The 12,662-nt window shown below is 39.6% G+C and overlaps 1 protein-coding gene across 5 annotated transcripts in view; it reads left to right on the forward strand.

Moving 5' to 3' along the window:
- Positions 1-606: 606 nt before the first annotated feature.
- PUM2 (pumilio RNA binding family member 2) overlaps positions 607-12,662 on the forward strand; it is a 100,790-nt gene continuing 88,734 nt past the window's right edge. For 3 of the 5 annotated variants that reach the window (XM_047069309.1, XM_047069312.1, XM_047069313.1), the window contains exon 1: positions 608-740. The gene's annotated coding sequence lies outside the window, so the exon portion shown is untranslated. Of the gene's footprint in view, positions 741-12,662 lie in introns of all 5 variants that reach the window. The other 2 variants (XM_047069307.1, XM_047069308.1) reach the window with 1 other exon arrangement.

Genomic DNA, 12,662 nt, shown 5'->3' on the forward strand with positions numbered 1-12,662 from the left:
ATGGAACCCAAGGGCCTGGGTTACTGTCCAGCTCCTGTGGGTGTCAGCACCCCAGAAGCTAAGTGCGGGGAGTACCGCGCGGTCGGAAGCTCTAACACCCGCACAGGCGGTTGGCGGAGAACAATGAGCTACCGGGGAGGAAGCGGAGGGTAAGCGAATTCGGAAGTCGAGGCCCCACGCGGGAAGACAGACGCGAACGCGGCGCTGGGCAACACGCCTGCGCCGCCGGAGGTTGGGAGCGCGTCCCCGCTTGGTGCCACCTCTGAGTCCAGAACCAGCTGCGAGCTCGCAAGGTGAGGGCGGGGGAGTGCACGCCTGAGGGACGGCCGAAACGCGCGAGCGCTGAGAGCGTGCGCACGCGCAGAGCTCCCGCCGGCCGGCGCCCAGAGCGCGGGAGAAGCGACGGAAGCCACAGAAAGGAGGCGCACCTCGGTGAGTGCTCCCCCTCCCCTTTCTCCCGGAGTGCCTTGCGCTCGCCCGGTGGGCGGGGGGGGAGGGGAGGGGAGGCGGCGGTGGCAGCCATGTTGTTGTGAGTCTCTGTGTCTCACCCTCGGTACTTCGGTGGTTCGGAGGAGGAGGGGGAGGAGAAGGAGGAGGTGGGGTGGGGGGGAGGGAGGTAGGTGGAGAAAGAAGATATTGCCGCCACCGAAGGCGGAGGAGGGAAGGACGGCCAAGAGCGACACCGCCGTGTGCCCAACGGTCGGTGTCCCCGGCTGAGGCAGCGCGGCCGCAGCAGCCCCGTAAGTCAGCCCGCGCTTGCTCCTTCTCCCCGTGCTCTGGCACCGCAGGGGCTGGCTCCCCGGGCTTTGTGTGGCGGCCTCGGCTGGGGCAGCCCGCAGGCGGGAGGGCGGACGGGGCCTGCGGGCAGCCCGGGACGGCAGCGGCCTGAGGCCCACTCGCACAATGCGGGGGGAGGGGTGCCGGAAGGGGGTGTGCGCCCGGCGGCGGCGGGGGGGTGGGGGGGGGCTCGGCTCTCCCGCTTCCTTTCCTTCCCCACGCCGCAGCCTCGCGGCGCTGGGGTGCTGGTGTCCTCGGTTTCTCGGCGTTTGGGGTTAAGGACCGAGCTGTCCTCTCAGCCCTTGGATTCGGAAAGAGGGCAGAGGCCGGTGGATCCAGAGAAGTGTGCGAGTTGGAAGTGGGCGAAGAGGAAGGAGTGGGTTTATAAAAACAAGTGTGGGAATTCTCGTGGGCCCGAGTGTATCCAGGAAAAGCTTGCAGCAGACAGGTGTGGGTATGAAAGAGCGACTTGGGTTAGGCTGGTTGGGTGCCATTATTAAGGAATGTTATGTTTTTGTTACTGAAACAGATTTCGACACTCAAAAAGATACATACATTAAAACGAAAGGAAAGATTAGATCCTTCAGACATTTTAGCAATAGTTTTGTGTCTGAATTGGGCCAGATTTTGGGAAAATGAATTGTTCCCGAACGCGTGTAAAAGTTATGCTACTTCCGAAAACATACCTAGGGAAAACCCAGTTTCCTTAACTTAGTCTTTTATTAAGACACATATTTAAACATTTTGTGGGTTAGTATTACGGACACATTAGGTGTAATAGGACAAGCATGTTAAAGTCAGGTCTTAGGACTTTGAGATTTTTAACTTAAAACTGGTGACAGGGTTTTTTTTGGTAAAGTTTTTTAGGGAAAGCTTTATTAGATGAATGTTTTAAACGCTTAAGAGAAATGTAATATCTGTAAAGGTATATCGAAACAATTATAATAAAGGAAGTTACCTAAGGATTTTAAAGGCTTGTTTACTGCTTAGATTTCATGTTTAATAGGTGACTCTTCACCATGTGACTGGGAGTATCAGAGGATGATTTAAGGAATTCTGGCTAGGAATCCTGTTTAAAACACAAGGACAGATATTTTTAATTGGCTTAAGTTTCTGTCCTTAGTCTTTTAATATCCTGCTTTTTAAAGATAATTTGCTTCATCTGCATAGGCATCATAGTGATTTCCTTTTTGCATGAATGTCGTTTCAAGCCAAATTTTTGGTGAAATAAGTTATTTAGGATTGTCTTTTGGTGTCCCAGGGACAGTTTTTGTACCCGCTAAAGGTTTACACGGATTTTAAAAAGTTAGTATTTCAGAATCTTGGGTCTTCAGCTTTTAAGTTCTTTTTTCCTGTTTGTACAAGTCTGGCTATTTAATCTTCAGGTTAGATTTGCTATTAAACATCTTCAAGAGAATTTAAACCTTATTTTTATATGTTTGAAAAAATTTGAGTGCAAGGTTCTTTTAGATGTTTCCATATTTAGTAAAATTTCAACTTAAAAGTCTAAATTACTACCATATTTAATTTGGTCATGCAAGGCTGTCTGCTTTAATAGGCCAATAATCTTAAGTGTTACAAGTATACAAACCAAACTATGCAGTCTTAAAGGTAATATTATGATTTTGTTTCTCCTAAACCTTCCATACTTTATAAATAATCTTTCTGGTATTGAAATATAACTTGTCTTCCTGTGTAGGTACTTATCCTAGTTAACAAAAGTAACTATGATCAGAGCTTTGGGCCAGGTGTGACCTCCAAAGCCAGTCTGGTCAGTGACCAGACTCTGTCTGCTTTTTATAGACATTGACAAGATCTTCATAATTTTTTTAAGTTTATTTTTGAGAGAGAGCAAGCTCGCATGCACAAGTGAGGGAGGGGCAGAGAGAGAGAGAAAATCCCCAAGCAGGCTCCTCGCTCTCAGAGCAGAGCCCAGTTGAGGCCTCCAGCTCAGGAACCTTTTGAGATCATGACTGGAGTCGAAATCAAGAGTCAGACACTTAACCAGTTGAGCCACCCATGCGCCCCCAAGATCTTCATAATTTTAAGTGGAAGTTGGTTCCTGTCTCCTGAATTATTTCATAATTCAATGACCTTTAAACTTGTCGGTTTCTAACATAGGGAAATACTCTATTTTTTTCATGTTGTTAAGTTTATGACTGTTTTAAATATTTGAATGTATCTCATATGCCTTTGACTTGCATTCAGGTTGTGGCTGTTTTACTGATAGGTGTGTGATTAGTATAAAAATTGTACTTGTAACTGGGTAAATTGGTTGGTGATATATTAGATTTCTTGCTGTTTTTACGAAGGCATAAAAACAGTCTGACTTGCTTCTGTTGTCCTAATTCTTCACTGTTGCTTTTTTTTTTTTTTTTTAACGTTTATTTATTTTTGGGACAGAGAGAGACAGAGCATGAACGGGGGAGGGGCAGAGAGAGAGGGAGACACAGAATCGGAAACAGGCTCCAGGCTCCGAGCCATCAGCCCAGAGCCTGACGCGGGGCTCGAACTCCCGGACCGCGAGATCATGACCTGGCTGAAGTCGGACGCTTAACCGACTGCGCCACCCAGGCGCCCCATTCACTGTTGCTTTTGATGAACTTCTAAGAAGGAACTGATCAAGTATGGCTTGTAGTCTCCTTCCTCTCTTTCTCTTTGGAAGTCTGCCCCCTGCAGAAAGCTCTTTATTCTGCTGCTTCTTGAGGTGACCATGATAGACTCTGCATCTTTTTGGAGGACCATCAGTTGTCCAGTGCTGCCTGTAACTGGGTCAGGATAATTAAGGGGTGTGGTGGTAGAAGCCCCACTGGCTTAGGTCTAAATTATGCTTTCCATTGTAGCTTGATCAGATATTGGATTGCTATCAGTCTAGTTCCTGTGTCTCACTTCTGAATTCTAATGTGGTGGAAAAAGGTTTCCTTCAAAAACCTTTCCTTCAAAAACCTAAACCTTCATTTAGAAGCTAATATTTTAATAATAATTTTTATATTTAGCAATATAGATAGAAGACATTTATCACTTAAAATGTATTACTTTTGTAGTGGGAAAAGTGAATTTTCAGAGCTGTTATTTTCGAGCCTTTCCAATGAAACTATTGTATAGGTAGGTTCTTCTTTCTTTTTAGTTTCAGGTAACAGTGTGTTTATATACGTAAGGTTAATGTATTTTTGTCTTGGTGACTTTTTCATCCAACAACTCAAAAGATCCAACTTTATAAATGAAAAAATTAAGACTTGCCTAATTAAACACAGTATCACCTTCCAGAGAGTCATTTTAATTCTTAATAAAATTGTGGAAATTTTTGTCTTTTGTTAACCTTTTTCTTAAAAGAAAAATTTTATTTGATCTTTGCCTGGCTTTCTGTACTTTAGAATTCTAAAGTGCTTTAAAGAATTGAAAAAGTATTGGTTATTCAAGCATGTTGGCAAAATCATAGTTTAGTGTATTTCACCTCTGCAAATTTAGCTGCTGTAATCCCATCCATTTTTAGTTCACAGATTTTCACTTATTCACTTACTCTCTTTGTAGAGAAAAGACATTGGAGTAGAGTACTGGAAAACATACAAGTGTGTACACCTTATGTACATATCCCAGCATTTCACTAAAGGGAAAGTGTAAAGGGAGAATGGGTAGTTGGAATGTAAGAATACTTTTGACTATAAATGGGACAGAAAAAAAAAAAAGCAGCCATTATCAGCTACCTGAGGCAAGTATTTGAACCACAGAGCCTCCAAAAATCTGCTTCCTGGAAGGGATTTGGTGAAATTGACTATAAAATGACACTGCAAAACCACCTATTCAATACCTGCTTAGGAAAATAAAACCTGCAACTGACTGCCAGAGTACATAAAAAATGGTGTGTGGCAGGGGAAGGGGGGAGAGAAGGCATTTTTTTTCACACTTTTTTGTAGTCGTTAAAAAAAATACCTATAAATATAGAGAACGTAATTTGAGGATAGATCTTTATAATTTCTATTAGAGTGGACATCTCATACCAAGAGTGCCAGTTTTAGATCTAAAAGTGGTGATCTGTGGTTTTAAGCACTATTGCTGAAAGACTTATGGATCAGTGGAATATTGTTTTGATTGTGTAAGATGCAACTGGTTGTATGCATTCAGACATTAGGGTAAATGAGTGGTAGAGTCAAGCTGACCTTAAGTATAGGTCTTTGCTAGGTAGTCAAATAAGGCAAATTGTAGGTAGAGAAAAATATGGATAGTATTGTCTGGTTTTGTCAAATACCAAGAATTATATACACATAGGAGCTATTTATATCTTCCATTTTGGTGACCAGGTCATTTATTAACATCTATGCAGTATTTTATCAACACTTTTAGCTTGACTAAATGTAATAAGTTTTCTGTAGTAATATCTAAGTCTTTAAGACTGATTTAACATAAGCAACATTAAGATTTGAAGTTTTGAGATGATGATAGCTGTCAGTTTTGTCTGTAGATGTTTTCTTGGACCTCCCTACGGTTGTAGTGTAATTGCTGAAAAGGGATCAAAGGGAATGTCTTTGGTACCTTCATTTAATCTCTAAATTATGTGGTTCCTATACTAGTAGGAATGGGAGTACTCTAGGAACTTGCCAAAGATAAATTGTTTGCTAATTTTTGAGTCTGCTTGAGAAGATACTCATGGAGTATTATTTGAGGAACATTCAATCCCATTTGTTACTCTGAATATTCTAGGTTGTATCCTGTCATCAAGCTAGACTACCAGAAACCTGAATACATTTTGAGACTTGCAGGCCTCTGATAATGCCAGACTTTATTTAGACATTGGTGGTATCAGATCCTTGTTATTAGGGAGTTTATAATACGGTGAAGAGGGGGGCGCCTGCGTGACTCAGTCGGTTAAAGTGTCTGACTCTTGATTTTGGCTCACGTCATCTCAAGGTTCATGGGTTTGAACACTGCCTCAGGCTCCCTGCTGACAGAATGGGGCCTGCTTGGGATTCTCTCTCCCTCACTCTGCTCCTACCCGCATGTGTGCTTTTGCTTGCGCAGCCTCCTCCTCCCCTCCTCTCTCTCTCTCTCTCTCTCACTCTAAGTAAATAAATTTTAAAAATAAAGTGAAGAGGAAGTTGATTAAACTTGTGATTACAGTGCAGTATACTAAGTGTACTGAGTAACACACGCGAGTGATGTCACAAAAGTGTAATGGGCTTACATAGGTCAGGAATAGCTGACACAGGGGTCAGGAATAGCTTTCTATGCGAGGTTAAGTTGAGTTTAAAAAAAAAAATTGGAGAGGGGCACCTGGCTGAGTCAGTCAGTCAGTAGGGCATGCAATTCTGGATCTCAGGGTCATGAGTTCAAGCCCCATGTTGGGCTTGGAGCCTACTTAAAATTTAAAAATGAAAAAAAGGGGGCGCCTGGGTGGCGCAGTCGGTTAAGCGTCCGACTTCAGCGTCTGACTTCAGCCAGGTCACGATCTCGCGGTCCGGGAGTTCGAGCCCCGCGTCGGGCTCTGGGCTGATGGCTCAGAGCCTGGAGCCTGTTTCCGATTCTGTGTCTCCCTCTCTCTCTGCCCCTCCCCCGTTCATGCTCTGTCTCTCTCTGTCCCAAAAATAAATAAACGTTGAAAAAAAAAATTAAAAAAAAAAAAAAGAAAAAAAGACCTGGAGAAATTAGTCAAGAGATGGGTAAATGGCATTCAGCCAGAGGGATTAGTATGGGTAGTGACCCTGATAGGGGAGAGTAGCAGAACTTAAAGTGGAGGTAGGGAACATTGAAAAGATAGGACCTGGAGAGGTAAATAGGGGCTCATCAGATTTAAAGGCTTTTTTAAATTTGGTCGTTCCTGAAAGACTTTGGAAATCCAAGATTGTAAACTGGGAAGATTTAGACCATATTGTTTGGAACCTTTAAAGTATTGCTGTGGAATTGCATTCCCTGGATTGTGTTACAAGTTAGGTACATGGTTTTCCTGGAGGAAAGCTGACTGTAAAAAATGAGATTATGAAACCTGCATCTGTTAAGAGAATGTTGTTGAGATTTTCTGTTACAGTTCTGTGTCCTTGATATAATGTTCCATATAAGAAATTTCTTTGAAAACTTAGTGCTAGAAATAAGGTTGTCTATGAGGAATTGGTATGATTTTTTTTTCATGGATAATGAGAATTGTATGTAATTTATTGTGTTTTCTCCCCTTTAATCTTTGTATCTTCAGAAGTTACATTTTACTTACTAATTCGCTACTAATATTTGCTTTGTTATTTTCCTAAGATTAATTTTTGCTTTATTGTCTATATTTCTTCCTATGAGATACTTCATGCAGCTTTCAACACATTTTTATTTACCTAGCTACAGAGCAAATTTCATTGAAATTATGCTCAAGAATATTTCTATACAGACCCTTTTTTGGTATGTAACTTAATAGTCCTGGAAACTAACAGATTTGGTTTCTCTTTCTCTATACTGCAGTGTAGGCATTTGTGGTGGTGGTGGGGTGTGTGTGTGTGTGTGTGTGTGTGTGTGTTTTAAGTTTTTAATTATTTTTTTTTTAGTAATCTCTACACCTAATGTGGGGCTCGAACTCCCAACCCAGAGATGAAGAGTCCCATGCTGTTCGGAGCCGCCCAGGGGCACCATAGGCAGTTTTTTTGTTTTTTTCTAAGCAGCTTACAGAAGGTTTTTTACAACATCTTTAAGAAATTGGTTGGGTCATTTCACTTAAAGTTATTGAGATACAAGTGATCATCCATTCAAAGCTTGTTCTTGAATATTTGAGGAATTTAAAAAATCACAATTCATACTTAATCACCTAAGAGATTCCTATTTATTTGAAAGGTTTGTACAGCTCATATATTTTTTTTATACTATTCAGAGTAGTCATAGTAAACCAAACGTGTTTTAAAACTTAACTGTCATAAGTTGTGGCTTTTCTTAGACAAAAGTTTAAAAAGTTGAAATATGTTGTATAATTGGCTAAGCTTTCTTTTCTTGGAAATTACTAGAAATACTGCTTAAAATAACTTATTTTGTGTTAACATATTTCCAGAAAAAAGTTATAATGCTGGCGTAAAGCTAAGCAGTTTTAACTGTAGGACTTACTATGTGACAATGAATTCTGGATTGACTGTATGCTCAGCTTGCAAAAGAATAAATGAGTACCAGGGAGCAGCATATCCTAAATGTAATGGACAGGGAACCTCTTATTTCAAATAACACTGTGAGTTTGTGGTTAAGGAAAACACTTTGGAAAATTCTAAAGAAAAAAAATCCTTTTAAAATTGCATTAGAGTTTGCTGCTTAAAATGGTTTTTATTTTTCCTCAGTTGTCTCAGACCATGCATTGAAGTGACTTCCTTTAGTTCTGTTACAACCTAACATTTAAGTTGTTTCTCCTTGGTGCTATATTGATTCCAATTGATTATGTGTAACAATTGAAAATTACTAGATAATCATTTGAGACAAGTCTTCAGTTGTTGGGCATTCAACCTAGTACTAAAATGAACTGAAAATAGCACAGGATCACTTGTACTATATTCTGTGATAAAGTCTCTAAACTAATGCATTTAAACTATGTTAACATAGGACCTTTTAGGGTGCCTGGGTGGCTCATTTGATTAAGCATCCAACTCTTGATGTCATCTCAGGTCTTGATCTTAGAGTCATAAGTTCAAGCCCCGTATAGGGCTCTGCACAGTGTGTGAAGCATATATATGTATATAGTGCATATATAAATATGTGTGTGTATACATGCACGTATACGTATATATATCTATACGTGCATGTATATGAGCACGCACACACACCTTTAAAGAAAAAACAATTTTGCTAGCTTCAGTGAGCCTTAGAACACAAACCAAAAAAGCAAAGATAAAGCCAGTAGTAGTACCTCCTCTCCTACCAGAGTTAAGTGTTTATTTGGTCATACTGCACACAAATATATGGTCATATATATATTGCTCCTCTATTTTAAACAAAAATGGGATTGTGTGATACACCTTAGCCAACTTGGTATTTTTACTTAATATGGACATTTGACTATATTACTTATCAACTTGTAACATTCAGTGCATAGATTTTAATTTGCTATACCATTTTTCTGTTGTTGAGTTTATGTTGTTTAATTCTTATTTATTTTTTTTTTTAATGTTTATTTATTTTTGAGACAGAGAGAGACAGAGCATGAATGGGGGAGGGTCAGAGAGAGAGGGAGACACAGAATCCGAAACAGGCTCCAGGCTCTGAGCAGTCAGCACAGAGCCTGATGCGGGGCTTGAACTCACGGACTGCGAGATCATGACCTGAGCCGAAGTCGGACGCTTAACCGACTGAGCCACCCAGGCGCCCCTTAATTCTTATTTTTGAACCACTAGAAGTGGTGCTGCAGTAAATGTTATGCAGTTTATTTTTTTCTTGTTGGTTCTGTTTATGTAGGGTAAATTCCCAGAAAAATTCTTGTATTAGAGGATTTTATATTGATTTTTTTAAGTAAGAAAATCATCCACTCATTATACTAGGTCATTAATACTCTAGAAAACACTTATATTTTAATTTTATATATTATCTCATTTATTCTTCACAGTAATCCTGTGAGGGGGGCATATTCTCACTTGCAAATGGGGAAACAGGACCAGAGTATTCAAGTGTTCTGAGTTCATTCACCTAGTTTGGGACAAACGTGGAGCTATATTCTAGATCTTTTAATTCATATTTATCTGTTACATCATGATGAATGATCCAAATTTTTTATTTTTTTATTTTTTATTTGGAAAACCATTAGGGTGCTTGTAGGTGTATTCCTTAGCTATAGGTGATATGGTGACGTGTAAGGGTCTCAGTTGTATCTGCACAGGGAAACATCATCTGGAGAACTTGCAAAAATACTAATAACAATCTATCCCTGTTTCTCTGCCCAGACTAATTTAAGTTTTAGATAAGTGGGAACTGAGAAAGAGAGAAACAGACAGATGGAGCATGAGCAGGGGAGGGGCAGAGAGAGAGAGAGAGACAGACAGACAGAAAGACAGACAGAATCTGAAGCAGGCTCCAGGCTCCAAGCTGTCAGTACAGAGCCTAATGTGGGGCTCCAACCCACGAACTGTGAGATCATGACCTGAGCCAAAGTCAGATGCTTAACTGACAGAGCCACCCAAGTACCCCTTGGATTTTTTTCTATATATGCATAAATGCATTTATCTCATGCTTTTGAATGGATTCATACTTGATAATGTTACGAGTTTCCCTCTCTCCTTATTACATTATCCTGATCCTCTCCCTCATAACTGTTAACATTTCATGGAACACTGGTGTAACCAGAATAGCTTGCATGATTGTGTTATGTGTTTTTTCTGTCCTAGTTATGATTTAGAGAAGTTTTCAAGTCTAACAGTTAATGTGATATTAATACACTGAAAATACCAATTAAATGCGATGGAAATTAAGAAAAAGATTGCTTGGGGATAGGTTTTGATGAAGAAAGTGGCATTTGAGCCAAATTTTGAGTTTATAGAATTTGCATGTGAAGAGTTAGATGGCAAAGAGCTGTCCAGAGGACTGGAATAGTATAAGCAAAAGGATGATCGGGGAAAGCTTTTAGTTGTATAATTTACATACAAGCTGACGGTTTATGCTTGGTTGGTATGGAAAAGAGCAGCATGGAGCCTTTGGAGTCTTGACAGTATCAAATCCTCTGCCATTTTAGTGGTTTTTTGTCTATTAGGATATGGAAATTGGTACAGTTTCCTTATTTGTAAAGAATCCTGCTTTTCTGGATTGTAGTAAGAATTAGATATGTGGCATGACATTGAGTGTTAAGTAAATTTTGTTCTCTTTAGGGGGTGGTGTCTGATAAAAATAAGGCTAAAGACATTTATACTTATTTGGAAATCCATTTTTTGGGGAAAAAATTTTTATGTGTCCTTTGTCAAAAATATGGTTGAGGAAGTAATAAGTTATACTAAGTTTATACAGTAGCTTGGACCCTGAGTCAGTTAGCCTTGTGTAGGGTAACTCCCTTTACAAGCTGCAGTTTATAAACTTTTTTTTTTTTTAAAGGGGGATGGATTCAAATTGTACCAATCCTTCAGGCCCAGCTTGAATACTACCTGCTTCCCATGGCCTTCTGTCATGTTGTTATGTATATTAAACCTTATTGTGGAGATTTTCAAACACAGAAGTAGAATAATGCATTGTATCCTCAGGTATCTGTCATCCATATTCAACCTTGGGTGAAATTTAACTTTTATTAATTTTTAAAAATATTTTTATTTAGTTTTGAGACAGAGACAGAGCATGAGCAGGGGAGGGGCAGAGAGAGAGGGGGAGACACAGAATCTGAAGCAGGCTCCAGGCTCTGAGCTGTCAGCACAGAGCCCGATGCGGGGCTCGAACCCACGGACCATGAGATCATGACCTGAGCTGAAGTGGATGCTTAACTGAGTCCCCCAGGTGCCCCTGAAATTTAACTTTTAAACGAATATTTCAAGGCAAATCCCAGACAGCAGACCAGTTCAAGCATAAATTCTCTTACTGATGAGGACTTATTAAAGTATACAATCCTCTCGGGGTGCCTGGGTGGCTCAGTCAGTGAAGCATATGACTTTGGCTCAGGTCATGATCTCACAGTTAGTGAGTTCTGCCTGCTTAGGACTCTGTGCTGACAGCTCAGAGCCTGGAGCCTGCTTCAGATTCTGTGTCTCCCTCTCTCTGCCCTTCCCCCGCTCACCCTTTGTCTGTCTGTCTGTCTGTCTGTCTCTCTCTCTCTCTCTCTCTCCCCAAAAATAAGTTAACATTTAAAATAAAAAAAGTAAACGTTTAAGTACACACACGCACACACAGTCCTCTTGTATTATCACTAACAAAATTCCTGTGTATCATATAATACTCATTCCATATTTAGATTTCCCTGATTTTCTCAAAAAAGTCTTTTTTTATAGTTGGTTTGTTAAAATCATGATTCAGACAGGGTTTACACAATATATTTGACCTTTAAGCTTCTTCTGAATAATATTCTTCCTTTTGTCCTCCCCTTTAAAATTTCACATCATAGATAATGTTAGTGAAACCAGGTGGTTTTCCTTTTTTCCGTATTCTGGATTAGACAATTACTTTCTTGTGTTATCTATTGACTGTTCTTTTATGTTGCGCATATTTCTGATAAACTAGTATTTGGATCTAGCACCTTTATTAAATTGAAGTTTAATGGTTTTTGTTTTTGAGGCAATAAAATTTCATAGGGTGGTGCTTTTTCATATTTCATTTTATTATGGGGCATATAATGTTTGCTTGTTCTACTTTTAAGATGATAGCATATTAAATCACAAATTAATGTTAATTTATAAATACTCCTTTTGGAGGGGGCTCATTCCATAATGTATCTTTGATATTTCACATGTCTCAGATTCATTAGTCACTTTGCATTGTCTGTTTTTATTCAAGTATGTCATTTTCATTTCCATCTAAGTTATTTGACCTCTCAAGTGTTATGTAAAAGTAACAGAAACTAGGATTGATTGAGGTTGATTGTGAAGATCTTCTGTAGGCAATATTTTGTTTTTCAAAATAAAAGAATTTCCTTAAGCAGTATTTTATTTCCCAAATGAATTGAGAAGACTTCATAAGGACTCAAATATTTGGTGATTCTTCTGTGAGAGAATTTTAAGGAAAAAATATCTTGCCTCATATTTGCATATTTGTAAGTTAAATATTTATCCTATTTTGCCCCTTTTTGAGATTTATCCTCAAAGAGCGAAAGCAGTCTTGCACAGAAATATTTGGTAAATTTGTATTTAATGTCTAACTGCTGTAATTTAATTTCTAAACTTATTAGAAGATTCGAGGTAGGGTCTTTGAAGATTTCTGGTTTCTGGGAATCTATGTTGATTTTTTTTTTTTTTTTTTTGGCCAAGTTTCATGCAAAACTA

Source organism: Lynx rufus, unplaced genomic scaffold (assembly GCF_022079265.1).
Source record: "Lynx rufus isolate CCGP_SWC_20201006 ecotype Redwood Valley unplaced genomic scaffold, mLynRuf1.p SCAF_8, whole genome shotgun sequence".
Lineage (NCBI taxonomy): Eukaryota > Metazoa > Chordata > Mammalia > Carnivora > Felidae > Lynx > Lynx rufus.